Raw genomic sequence first — 14,205 nt, forward strand, 5'->3', positions numbered from 1 at the left:
TGACTTTCCATCATATTGCTAAATACAATTTTGATTATCAATTTAAAGCCACTGTTAATACCTCTCCCTTTAATTAACCTGTGTGATGGAGGTGAATCATGACTTGAATGTCAGAATCAAATGAAATAAAGGCAACAAGAAATGACAAATTGTCTTTTCAGTTGGTTATCAACAGTGTGCCCCAACTTCCTTCTGAGATAAGTACCAAATCATCATTTCATGACATTAGTTAGCCTGAATCAAAGAGACTTTGTCCTCCTATTTTATTTTCAACCTTGGGTCCCTGAAAAAAAAAGGAACATCTAGTTCTTGAATGGTCTAGGTCTGTCATCAGCCCCAAGTAGAAGTTCTGAACTTCCTCATACTGTCCTTGGTTCCTCTTGGGTAGGAAAAATAGAAATCACCTAGCTTTCTTTCTCAATGACTTTTTTTTCATGACTCTTTTTTTTACTTCCTCCTCTCCCACATGCTCCTGTGTTGTGGGTATTGACAGCTGGGGAGGATGAACAGAAGGACACAGGAGCCTGCCAGAGGAGCAGCATCATAAGCCTCTTCTGAGTTCATCTTTAGCCACTTTCTCCTGAGGTTTCACCTCTCATTCCATTCTCATTTACTAAAACCAAAGTACTTTTCATTTTTTGTATCTGGAAAAGGAAGAGTGATGATGTGTATTTAAATGTTTTAAATTGGCCTTTAGCATATGTTGCTGGCAGAGCAAAGAACCTGCTTCCAAGGAAATATGTACTAAGGTATTTTATCAAGCAGCTCCTGAGTGAAGTTTCCTCCCTCCATAAATATAGAAACAACATGACTGAAAGGAGACAGTGTTAATAGAAGTTAGGAAGCTGTGAGGCACTTTTATCCCCCTTCATGTAATATTTTAAACGATTCAATCATGAAAATGTTATTACTCACCAACTTCATAGTTGATTATTACATTTTAAATGTATTTTAATCTGTCAAAGAGGTGATTGTTTTAATATTCCTATTTGAAGAGAATTCCAATGTCATTTCTTTAATTACAAGGCAACTTAATGTATTACATTCTGAAATTGAAATGTAAAAGAAGGATATGATTTATGGTCAAAGATTAAGCAAATTTATCAGCTTAGGTTTCCTCCCAAATTTTAAACTAAATCTAGAGTTAATAAATCTTGGCAGTGCTGTCTTTCAATTCTACTGTTATTGATTTAAAGGCTAATTTCAGAATAAGAAGTCTCTTTTTAACCACAAGAATTTCTTATTTGTCCAGAAAGGTCTTAACAGGCCCTATAACTGACAAGGGGATTTGGTTTATAAACATGTGTTTGTAAGATGGGCAGGACAGCAGCCTCTGTTGCAGAGCACACTTCTTCTTGTTTCCTTCTGTTCTTCCTTTCAGCACAGAATGCAAGCCTTATGGCTCTCCTATCCTAAATCTGAAGATGCTCTTTTTGTTTTCCTGCAGAGGTTAAAACATGAAATACAAATAGTAAACCTAACTTGGGGTAGAAAAATAGTATTCACATCACTCAGGACTGAACAAATATTTGTTTGGCTCTTTTTAAATTTTCTTCCCTCTCATGGGCTGAAACATGCCTGTCTTTGATATATGTTGGTAATCAACTTTCACTTTCCACTCTGAAAGACGCAGAAGCATGGACAATTTCACTATAAGCAGTCCAGTTGTTGAGGGTAGAGGAGATAGTACATGAAGAGCAAGACACATAATCTCAGTCAGTCCAATCCAACTCTTCTGGGCTCTAGAATATGCCAATAACAACTAATGTTCCTACAGAAGTGAAGATTTAAAAACAAAAACAAAATTCCCTCCCCCCCCAAAAAAATAACTGCTTAAGGTGGCATTTCAGAGATGTGTCCTGCTTATTCTTTTGCAGCTGAAATGCAATACGCTATACCATATATTTTTCCATCCAATGAAGCGTAAGATACTGACAAAACATTTTGCAATCCAAATCTGGGTGCTCAGTTTATCTATTAATGAAAATTTCAACAGAGTTCTTATCCTCACATATGTTGGTAATTATAAATTCTACAGTATAAGAGTTTTGCCTTGAATTCAGGAACTGTTGGTAATAAGACATAATTTTCTTGGCCAGAATTCATTAGTACATTAATACACTAACTGTAAAGGTTAAATTTAAGTTTTGCTTTTCTGTAAGTTTAAGTTCTGTTTTCCTGGAACCCGAAACTTATGTTAAAAACAGTTACTTATGTCAAAATGTACCCTGACCCAACACCCCCTGACAAAACGCATGATTATTCTGTAATGGTTATTTTGTAACAATCCCACCCTCGCACCCTAACTGCCATATGAACTTCCCTGTTTAAACACTGCATAAAAACTCTGCTTAAGCTGTGCTCAGGGCTCCAGCTTCTCTCAGGAGAGCTCTGAGCCCCAGCATGCTGGTCCAATAAACCCCTTTGCTTTTGCATGAGATAGTCTCTTGGTGGTCCTTTCCTCCGACGTTTGCCCGACCCTAACATAACCTATCTGTCACTTTTTCTCTGTGTGTGTGTGTGTGTGTGTGTGCGCGTGCACGTGTGTATTATGCGTGTGAACTTTCAAAGTGGTTTTAAAATCCCACAATTAATACTAATCACCCATATCAAATAAATGAATAATATTCTCAAATAGCTTGTGCTGTTGCTTTTCTAGTACAAGTTACATCAGTCTGACTGAGTTTAAGAAAATTTATTTCACAGGATAACACCTGTTTCAAATACAAGTCCCACAATATGTTCTCTCATCCAGTGTTTTAACTCATTTGGAGTTTGTTTTATTAGTTTGACAGAAGACTTCCCAAGGAAACAAAGCATTAAATTGGCAGAGCCTAAACAAGACTTTCCTTCAGGAAGGGACTGGGAGATCTGGGTGACAGTCTAATTGCTTCTAAGCCCCCAAAGAGGCCTGGGGCAGCAAGTGAGAGTGTGTCAACATCAACAGCCAAGTCAGCCAAAGAATTAAGCAGGCAGAGTTCTCACAGATCCAGTGCATCGCACGGCACTCCAAATAGGTTTCAAATGGGGATTTGAAACAAAAAATAGAATTAACGTCTGGCAATCAGTATAGTCCTAACAGAAGTCATTCCCACAATGCAAAACAGGCTCCTTCACCACTTCAGCTAGTCTGGAGATCCCGGAAAAAAGATGCACACGATACCGATACCCTAAGTTATCTAGAGTTTTCCATCCCCTCAAGCACATGGCACAGAACACCTGCCACATAAATAGATCCAGCAAAAGCAGATGCTGAAAATCCTGGAACAGGTTATCCAGCTACTGTTCCTGAGAGAACAGGATTGAACAAACTGATTCTGTTCAGGGGATGTGGGAGTCAAACAAACAAATAAGCCACCTGCCAGAATACTCACTTCCATGTAGCCCTTTTGCCTCCTGGAGGGATGAAGTTACTCAGAAGAATTTCAGGCCATTCTTAGTTTCAAAAATAATAACAAAAGAGAAATAACAAATCTTCACTTTATTAGCCAACTCAAGAAGTAGTTTTTGGAAAATAATGATTTAATAGTTCTTAAGTACATGGTGTGCCAACAATGAAATAAATATTTTTTAAGCACTAACAATAACTTATTGGAATCATTACTAAGTCTCAGATTTGGCCTTGATTTTCCAATAATTGTGATAACCAAGACCTATAGGGTAAGGAATTAATTTCTATTATTTTCTAAAAGAAAATATGACAAGACAAAAGAAAAGAAATAGATATCGTTTATGTTTTTTAAAAAATGTTTGACTTTCTCTAGGCAAGGGGAAAATATAGATTTTTGGTAATGCTAGGAAATAATAAGACTAATAGTAATATTTCATCCAAAGCATGAGGATGTAAAGCAGAATGTTGCTGCTTCTATGCAGGTTGGCAGTAAAAACTAGTTACTTTCATTTGGACCCTTGTAAGCAGCTGGATGCAAACCTGGGACTAGGAATGAGAGTATGAGATTGAGAAAAGAGAGCTGGAGTAACTACACATTAGACACCATTCTACAAAAAGTATTGAATTCATTCCACCTAAATATGTAGATTTAGAAGAAAACTTGGACTGGCATGCAGATCTCTTTTTCATATATCAATCTCCTTGAAGAAAGTGCTGGTTTTTACTTGTCTCACGATTCTCAGCACTTAACACAATATCTGCACCTAGTAGTGATTTAATAGATGTCCAAAGAAGGGAAATTGTAGGTGAAGGATCTTAGGCACAAGGCTTAACAACAGGAAAACTGTGCAAAGTGTCCAATAAACTTCGGTAGTCAGGGGCCCAGTATTAATTCTTGAGAGGAGTTAAATAACATGATAAACAAAGGTCAAGATCAGGAAACAAAATAATGGAAGACTGCAAAAAGGAAAATGATAATCAGGACTGTTGTTCAAGCAATACTAGAAAATTATGCCTAGCCGAGTAGACAACTTAAGCACCTAAGGCAGAATGAAAGTTTCTCTCTTGTCATTAAGTCCTCTATTCAATTACCATTTATCGGGGTAATTAAACACTGGAAAGTGATGCCAGGCTAATTGTTAGATTATGATAATTACATGTCTTTGCTATGCTACAGCTGATCAAAATAAGATGTGGTCCCGTGCACTTAGCTAAAGCTGCTCTGTAATCGTCAGAATTTCGTAGAGCGCTAGGCCATTTATTACTAATTCATTACAAATCAGGCAGAGAGGCTTATTATTTGTAATGCTCCTTTTTCCCCCACACAGTCTCCTGGAACAAGACTCCCAAAAGGTTAAGCACAGACTGCTGCCTCTCATTGGCCCATTTCCATCCCAATTACACAGCTGAGCAGCATTAGGTGCCTCTATTTGAGAGGGTTCATCAGACTGCTTCACAAAATCCTGCAACCGCCTATCACATTGGCAGGAACACCCAAGACTCTCTTTCAGTCTCTGCCAACCACTGTTCTGCTCTGAGTTGTGTCCCGGCAACCGTGAGTTGGCAATCCAGAGATCTTTGGGTTCGGAGGCTCCCTTCTGCTCAGGTCAGGCCCAGACCAGGCTGGGATATGCTCAGGGGTTTGCTCCCATTAGCAGACTTTCTGTGGAATACAGACTGTACTCCTCCCTCCAGACATCCAGTCTCTGTTCCTCCAGTCAAGGTCAGGAGAAGAAACCGACTTTCTCAGGAACCAGCCAGCATCACTGCAAAGCTACCAAGAGCAATTCCAATCTTTGTAGAGAAAGAGTAGAATGACTCCATTGTCCTTGAGCTCCACAAGGCCAGAGTCCCTGACATATATGAGGGCTAGAAACCTTTCCTTCCATCTCTCTGCTACATACTCCATGACATTATTAGTGGGTAGGAAGGTAAACAGGTAAATAACATTCTTCCTTTTGTTTTATCCTGGGACTTCTTAAGCTCTCCTCTGTAACCATCATAACACATTCAGGAAACACAGAGCATCAGATCAAAAATTGAGCAACTTACTACAAAGTTCATTGTCACAGTATGTTCTCTATTTTTTTCCTCCTAGTATTTATGCAGTACTATAGACTGAATGTTTGTGTTCCTCCCCCCAGTTCCCATGCTGAAGCCCAACTCCCTGTATGATTATATTTAGAGATAGGGTCTTTAAAAGAGGGCATAAGGACAGAACCCTGATCCAATAGCATTAGTGTCCTTTTAAGGAGAGATGCCAGACAGCTGCTCTCTGCATGTTGTGCAAGGACCCAGTGAGAAGGTGGGCATCTGCAAGCCAGGAGGAGAGCCCTCACCAGGCACCAGCTTCTGGTAAATCTGATCTGGAACTTTTAGCTTTCAGAACTTTGAGAAAATAAATTTCTGTTATTTAAGCCCACCAGCCTATGGTAGTTTGTTATGGCAGCCTGAGCAGGCTAATATTGGCAGTTTAAAATTAAATTAATGGTATTGTTGGTGGGGGGGGGGGTTCAATTATAATACTGCCAGTGACTTTATAGATATATAAAAAAAAATCAATGAAAAACAACTAAGTGAAAATGGCCAGAAAGGAAGAAAAAAAGAGGGAAAGGGAAAAAAAGCAGAGCCAAGTCACTCACTAGTATCTGCACATGGGAGACGCTATCCATTTGCTGTTCTGAGCAAATGGCTGGTCTAAGGGGAGAAGACACATTATTTTCCTAAGTAGGGGTAGTTTCACCTCTGAAATTAACTCATGGCACTGCAAAAACGACTGTATTATCACCTGGCAACTGTGTTATCTCACTGTTTCAGCAAGGCTTTTGCCCAGAGATAGTTGAAGGGTGTTAGAGAAAAGTCACATACTCCATTTTACCCTTCCTTGACCCTGGAAATTAAAACAGAATATGCCACCACCCTTAAAAAAAATCATAGAAAGTGTGTTCTAGGAACAAAACAAACCACAGGATACCTTTGTTAACACCAGAACATTTGAAACTGCCATTTTATGCACACATTTACTGGTGGCCTGTGGCTTAAGACTGGGGAGCTGGGGAGCTGAGAACTGCAGTTCATCACATAAAAATGGTTTTGCACTACTTAGTATTATTATTTCCTCCCCACACTCATTAAAAGGATATTCATTCATACAGCTGGATTCTCTATTTACTTTTATAGCCTGGACCACAGAAAGATATATGCAAGAATAATGCAATCATAAAAAATAAGAAACTAATTGCTCTGTCCCAAGGAAACATAGGGGGAGAAAGAAATAAACGATTCACCATTTATTTCTTAGAAATAAATCTAAGCACTTTAGGGGATTCTCAAGTGCTATAATATCTCTACCTACTTAAATGCTTGTCTGTCTCAATGACAGAGAATACGGGTGTTGTTTTTCTCCTTCTGCTTTCGTCTTAATACACTCTACTTTCAAAATGTCTACCTTGAAAAGAACTATAGTTCAAAGCAAATGCACATGACCTGCCTCTTGAACTTTCAGAATTTTTGGTATTGCTGCAAGATATGAATGAGCCACTTGTGTGGACCATGAAGTTTCAGAGGGATGGTTAATGCCAAGCACAAACATGATGAAATAAGAGAGTGATAATGGGCACTCCATGCCGGGTGACAAGTCAGCACTGTGAGCTTTGAGAAGACAGGGTCACAACTGGCTTTCTTCAACACTCAGCAGTACAAACCCAGATCCCAAAGTTTCATGATGTGCACATTAACATTTTATTGCTATTCAAACTGTTCTTTCTGTTCAGAGAGAAAAAGAGAACATGAGCTATTACTGGTCACACACTCAGCATTGATGAGCTGGGTCAAAAAACAACAAAGGGGTTTATGAAACCTGTGGGAGATATTAAATCAGTCTGGGATTTAGCACAGATTCCATGCTAAATCTATATCCAATGTGAGGAAAAACGTGGCTGTATCTCATTGCTCAATATATTTACAGAAAAGGGCAATTTCACTTGCTGATGTTTTAATTCAACATCTGGGTACCTACCTTGTGGATGCCAAATATTTAATTAAAGTCATAACCCATTTTGTATGCTAAAAGGAACTTGCACATTTTGTCCATTCCACAAATATATAAAGTATGCCTTTCAACCCTATCTCTGGGGAGTAAGGTATGGGCAAACAGGGAACACACCTGGGTATACTCTCAGATTTTCTAACTTGGATATTTATAATTGAGAAGAGGTCACAATAGGTAAGACCAAAGAGCAGCCACCCAAGGATTAAAGAATCCAGTCATTAACTTAAAGGTCTAAGTCAAGGTCACTAGAAGTGCTGGTTTCTTTGGTTTTATAAATCTGATTGGGGAAAGTAACATGTGGCACTCACTGGCCAGGTGGATAGCCTAAAAACACAGTCTACGTGGCTGATGAAGAGGAGCACCCACTGTTGGTGCTATGGAGCCTGCTCTGAAGCATGCACTGATATCCAAGGCTGCAGGAAGGGAAGAAGGTGCTCTACCTACAGAAACACCTTTTTTTCTGTTGATGAAGGCGTCTAGAGTTGTTTGCCACCATATAATTGGAACATGATCTGTAACTTAAAATATACCTCCACTTAGGGCTTTGAATTCTAAGTTACAAATTATTCCAACACACTAAAGGAAGTGAACAGAAAATTAGGAGTTATATAAAGTGGCTTTTTTTCGTTTGTTTTCTTTTAGTGTAAATATGAGTTTCTGGCATAAAAGCTGAAGAAATATACTTACATATGCATAGAACTTCCTGGTAGAGCATTAAATTTAGTTTTGTTTATTTTTAAAATGAGGGTGGTGGCTTTGAGATATAATAAATATCTCTAACTATGTCAGAGATGTTTGGAAATATATGGCAACATGAAATACTGCTATTCTTTGACAATTAGGACTTTTACAAATTCATATCACACATGAGAAAATTGTGTTGGTTCTAATGACTAGAGAAATTTATAGGACAACTCAAAATTCAACACGTCACTCCTGCTTTTCTTAATGGTAAATTGCAACCCAGTATCTTTGAGCATTAACTGATTAAAAATGGAATTCTCAGCGCTATATTTATAGCTCAGTGTTTATGTATGCTATCAAATCTATGGATTCCTCTAACATGCAACTTTCAAATACTCAGTTGTCACTGAACAGTTACAACTAAGTTACTAGCCTCAAGAGAAACAAAATTCTAACTCAACACTTCTTTAAAACACCAGGTTATTAGCCTTTGTATTCCCAGACACTACCCATGTTTATTAGTCCTAACCTACAGTAATTACAAATGCATATAGCATGCATGACATAAGCCTGTAAAGAGAGGGCCTGCTTATTTTCCCTTGATGCTCAACAATAATTACACTGAAAACCCTACTTCTGTATCTAGACTAGAGAGAGACATAATAGCAGAAGAAATTGTGAGACATCATTTCATCCAGCTGTTTGCTTTCAAGACTGTTAATTATCTAGTCTCTTTTTTTGAAAATCTCCAGTGAGAATTTCAGTCTTAAATAGTAGCTCTTCCCAGGACCTACAGATATCACTCAAAATTCAATTCATAAGGAAATTCTCTTTTCAAGGGCATCCAGGTTTCCACTGTGCTTCAGAGTATCCCACTCACCCCTACCCAATAAGAAGATTTGAGAGAAAAGTGGAGGGAATTTAGCTCATGTTTTCCTAGGAAAGTCAAGCGGATGGTATTATCGACTGTCTACTGCATTAGCAATTTCCAACTGAATTACAAACGGTTTCCCTGCATCATATTGCTATTGTTCAATACCATTTTCATTGCCTTAATGAAACAAAGCTATGTAATATAACCATAAAGTACTGATTACAGTTAACTGTAATGGAAAAGAGCTAAGGAAAGACCTATTTTTAAAATATGCGAAGAAAAAGATACGAAATGCTGATACTTAGCAGACACTGTTTTTTTTTTTCTTTTACTTTTTTCTCTTTTTGGCTTCCTGGATTGGGATCAAAACAACGCTGACAAATTAATTCTTTCTCTTCCAACAATACAGATGGTATTTCCCCTAAGATAGAATTTCTAGGAGATTTCCCAAAGAGTAAAAGTTCCCCAGGTTCTAAAAAAAGCCCTGAATTTTATATGTGTCTTTAAAAGTGTCTACTTCAAATCAGAGTATTTGCCTAATCTCATGAAAGAGGATATCCAAAATTTTTCCTGGGGTACAGGTTTCTCTCTGCCTGTAGGTGAGTACTTTGGAGAAGTGCCATCGTGAAACCATTAGTGCACTACTTATTGCCCTATATTAAATCAACCAGCAACACAAATGATCAGGGTTGCTGTGCTGGGCTGGAGGCTGCCCAAGTGAGATGGCAAATCCATGGCTGAGGTTTCTGCCTTTTAGCAAAGGCAATGAAGATTATTTGGCAGCTCCTTATGTACCCAGCTCCTTTCCCATAAATAGAAGCAGCAAACAAAGAGTTGGAAGCAATAGGCAAAAGAGATAGAGAAAATTCTTGGGTGTCCCTAGATATATTATGGGGAGAGACTGAAGTGCCAGGCACTTGTGATATTCTTGCTAGAGCTATTGTACCCCCATCCGCAACAAATAACCGAGTATAACTGGAGTAATGGAGAACAGAGCACATTGTAACCACTCCCCAAGCATTTCTTAAAGTGAGCTGGTGACAGTTAATGAAACTACTGTACAATGCCGTGGTGGCAGATGATCTGTGACTACCCTGGTTCTAGATACTTACACATTTAACATCTGAAAAATCCTCCCTGCTATTTCCTCAGAGGATATGGTATAAATGTAGAGTATGCTGGAAATGCCTGAATGTCAAGATCAGAGAGTAGTTTCGCCAAGACAAACTCTGGTCTCGGAACAAACTCTCTGGGGATCTTTGCAAGTGTTCATATTTCTATGAGAAACACTGAGGATAGCATCGTCCATGTGGACACAACATGCTAGGTTCTACACACTGTATTTAATACATCGATCTGATGACAGTGGCTCAATGCAGTCTCCTCAATGCTCAATTTACTAGCATTTTCTCATTTTTTGCACCCCAGAAAAAAAAGCTAAAAATAAATCAGGGTGCTATCTGTTAGACCTTTTTCAATAATGTCTATTACTTGAAAGAGAACACACATTTATCTCTTCCTATTAGAGTGCTAATTTATGCAAGTTCATTTGCCTTTTGTGTCTATTGATTGGATTCTTGTTGTCTCATCCTCTGTACTCCATTAGAATCCTCGCTGACTTAACAATAATGCAAAACCCAGACAAAATATGTACAGCTTTTATACGCTTTTGCATCTACAGCCTATTTAAAAGTTTGCATAAGCAAGACAGTATAAGTAGAAATTATGGTCTACACGAGAAAGCATTTCACTTCATCACATCAGAAAGAAAATCTGAGAGAAGATGAGAATACTTAATGGTTGAACTTCTCTTTTCAGTTTTAAATAGTCACGTCTGAACATTTGAAAAGAATCCTGTGCTTCAGGCATGCTGAAATTAAAATAGAAGCACAATTTGAGTTTACAGATTATAAAACCAGTAAGCACAGCTGCTAAATGCAGGACAGGAATGGCCCTCCTTTTCCAAATCCATTTGTGTAAGACAGTCAAACATAGAAGCAAAATTTCTTTTACTGTGAAAACTGGAAGAAAACAAAGCTCACCCGAGAAGAACATTTCTCAGACATTGTTTGTATATATTTGCTTCTAGTCTCAAATAATTCTCAATTCATTGAGAATCTACCTACCTGCCTGCTAACTACTTACCTACCTTTAGATAAACTCTGGTATCTACATATCTAGTATCTATGTAGACAGAGATATGGATATAGATATATCCTAACATATTTTTCAATATTAATTAGTCCAAATGCTTTCTCTTTAGGAGTTCAAACAAAGAAATCTAATTTTACTCTTAGAATAATGATAAAAAACTTATTAAATAAGTAATAGAAAAACTGTTGATCATAGGACAAGAGATTACAAAAGTTCAAATTTGAAATGTGATTTTAAACTCCAAAGAATATTTTAACCTTGTTTGTGCAGAGCTCACATGTGCTCTTTTGAAGAGCTAATAACTACTTCTTCTTGTTTTAACTTCACTAATTTATCCATGTCCAAAAAGGAAGAAGGGAAATGTGAAAGTATAGTATGAATCTGGTCTCATCCTCCTCCTGGTGATTTCTGGAAGCAGGGATCCTACAGTGGAGAAATCACAAGATGTTCATGAGTCCATGAAAAGAGAGGCTTTTTTGGCTTATTGAGCATTCTGAAATTGCTCTGAGCAGTGATGTCTGACAGAGGCAGAGGGACTCCTGGCAGGTGTGGAGGTCAGCCACCCAGACCTCTCTAAGGATGGTTGCAAATAGCACAAGATGTCCAGGAACTTTAATAGGCATCCTCTGAACCACTTGGGAGGTGTCAATAATAAAAAGTAGAAATCAGAGCGGAAAGGAAATTTCATCTTTAATCCTTCTTGTGGCACCTGGCTTTTTTAGCACATATGGTATGCAAAGTTTGCTAATGTCTGGAGGTCATCGAGAAAACAGAGTTGATCAAAGATATTTCAACTTTATAGACATCTATCTGATAACTGAGAAGAAAAAACTATCTTATTGGTTGTGGTGGGCAGCACAGAAAAATGGGTCCATAGAAGGGGATAGACAGCCATCTGCCTTCCTTCTAATGTGGATTCTGCTACTACTAATTGTGTAACATTGGCATGTATGTTACTTCTCTGAACCTCAGTTTTCTCATCTGTAAATCAGAATAACAATGATGCCTCATTCCTAAGACTCCTGTTAAGGTTAAGTAATAAATGAACAGATGAAAACTAAAAGTAAAGCACTTGACAAATAGTGCTCAATAAATACTAATACAAGGTGAGAGGAATATATACAATTAGATTATTCACATAACTCAAAAAATTGACTACTAAAAGCAAAGAAATTTTAATACTTTTGAAAACTATCTTGAGATTCTCAAAGAACTTTAGAAACAAAAATTTATAAATTGTGACATATTTTGAGTAGGTTGAATATAATTATAACAAATATTTGTGAAATAAGAAAAACAGACTTTTTATTTTTTAGTTGTAGATGGACACATTACTTTATTTAATTTTCTTAATTTTTATGTGGTGTTGAGGATTGAATACAATGCATCACATGTGCTAAGCAAGCACTCTACCACTGAACCAGAACCCCAGCCCCAGGAAAATTGACTTAAAAAATTATATATATATATATATTTTTTTTTTTGTAGTTGGACACAATACCTTTATTTTATTTATTTGTTTTTATGTGGTGCTGAGGATCGAACCTAGGACCTCATGTGGGCTAGGTGAGCACTCTACCCACTGAGCCACAATCCCAACCCCAGAAAAATTGACTTTTATAGGAGTTTTTTAGAATAGGGAGAAGATGCTGATTCTTTCAAAGGTTTTCCTGTGCACACATGAGGACAGTTCAGTTACTTTATCAAAGTGTTGTACATGTAGATATACAGAGGAAGGGTGGACCATTGCCTATGTGGTATGTTTTCTGGGACAGAAAGGTCACCTTTAAACAGAAATAGGTTCCCAAAAGTGAACATTAGTCTTTAAATATGTGTGAAGTGTTATTCTCTTTGGGAGGGAAATCATACTTGCCAGCTAATGCATTAACATATTTTCATTTCTCTGACCCATTAATACCTGTCACCTAGCAGAATTAAAAGCCCTGAGAGACTACTGAACATGGTGGGTAAATTTTGATGAGAAAGAACCCTGGGAAACTAGACACTGGACAGAATGATGGACATGCAGGTTGAGACAGAGCATCACTGAGCCTTCTCAGTTCTACTGAGGTTGGCTTATCAGACCATCTTCACAATTGGATTAGAATAAATATTTCTCTACAGGAAGAGCTGTTTTAACTTAATCTTGAAAATTACACTTCACTTGAGCAATATGATATTTGATTGACCTTCCATCCTTTCTTAATTTGATTGACTTTTCACATATTTACATCCTGTCTTTCTTCATTCTTTAATTAATTCATTCAAGACAAGTATATTGATCACTTCCTATGGCCCAGACACTGTATTTGAAGGTTAAGAAACAAAAATGAACCAAAACATAGTCCTGCCCTAGAGGAACTGACAATCTAGGACTGTGGGGGTAGGGGAATCACACGAATAAATCCTGCCATAAAATGTGGTACATGTTGTAAGAGAAATTTATCTCAAGTACTGTGGAAAGCAGGTAATAGCAACAAACTTTCAGAGAGTTCTGGATGACTTCACAGAGGAGCCACATCTTAGAGGATGGACAGAATCATTTGAGGAGAAGGGGAGGAGTGGGAGTCCAGGCAAAGTTACATGATCAGAAGCTTGAAGCAAGGAGTTTGCTGAGAGAGAAAATGAGGCCTCAAAGGAGTGTTAAAACTTTAACTTGAAAAAGGAGTTTGACAGGCAACGAAGAACCAGTGAAGATTTTTGAGAAGGTAGAGGACATGACCGGATTTGTATGGCAACATGATCCTTCTTTTAGCCCTGGAGAAGATAAACTGGATGGAGAGAAAGCCTAAAACAAGAAGATCATTAAGGAGTCTATTGCAACAGACCAGGCAAACAAACACAGGTCTCACAGGCTTCAGCTGAGGCCTCCCTATTCCCCGGCACCTGCCAATAACCAATCCAGTAGTGCATCCATTCTGTAGCTATTTGTAAAGGCCCTATGGAATGCATACTTAGCACTGTAGAAAGCTACAAAACAGGTTAGCCACAAACTCTTTCCTTCTTCACGTGATTGTCTAGACATGAAGAGGGCTTAACATGGGCATTTGT

General features: G+C 37.9%; 1 long non-coding RNA gene across 1 annotated transcript; it reads right to left on the reverse strand.

Moving 5' to 3' along the window:
* Nucleotides 1-271: 271 nt before the first annotated feature.
* LOC125619079 lies at nucleotides 272-12,542 on the reverse strand. Its single transcript, XR_007350569.1, has 2 exons — nucleotides 2,486-12,542; nucleotides 272-2,121 (listed from the first exon to the last, which is right to left on the reverse strand). It is a non-coding gene; the product is annotated as an uncharacterized LOC125619079 (long non-coding RNA).
* Between the last annotated feature and the right edge of the window lie 1,663 nt (nucleotides 12,543-14,205).

Source organism: Marmota marmota, unplaced genomic scaffold, assembly GCF_001458135.2.
Source record: "Marmota marmota marmota unplaced genomic scaffold, marMar, whole genome shotgun sequence".
Taxonomy (NCBI): domain Eukaryota; kingdom Metazoa; phylum Chordata; class Mammalia; order Rodentia; family Sciuridae; genus Marmota; species Marmota marmota.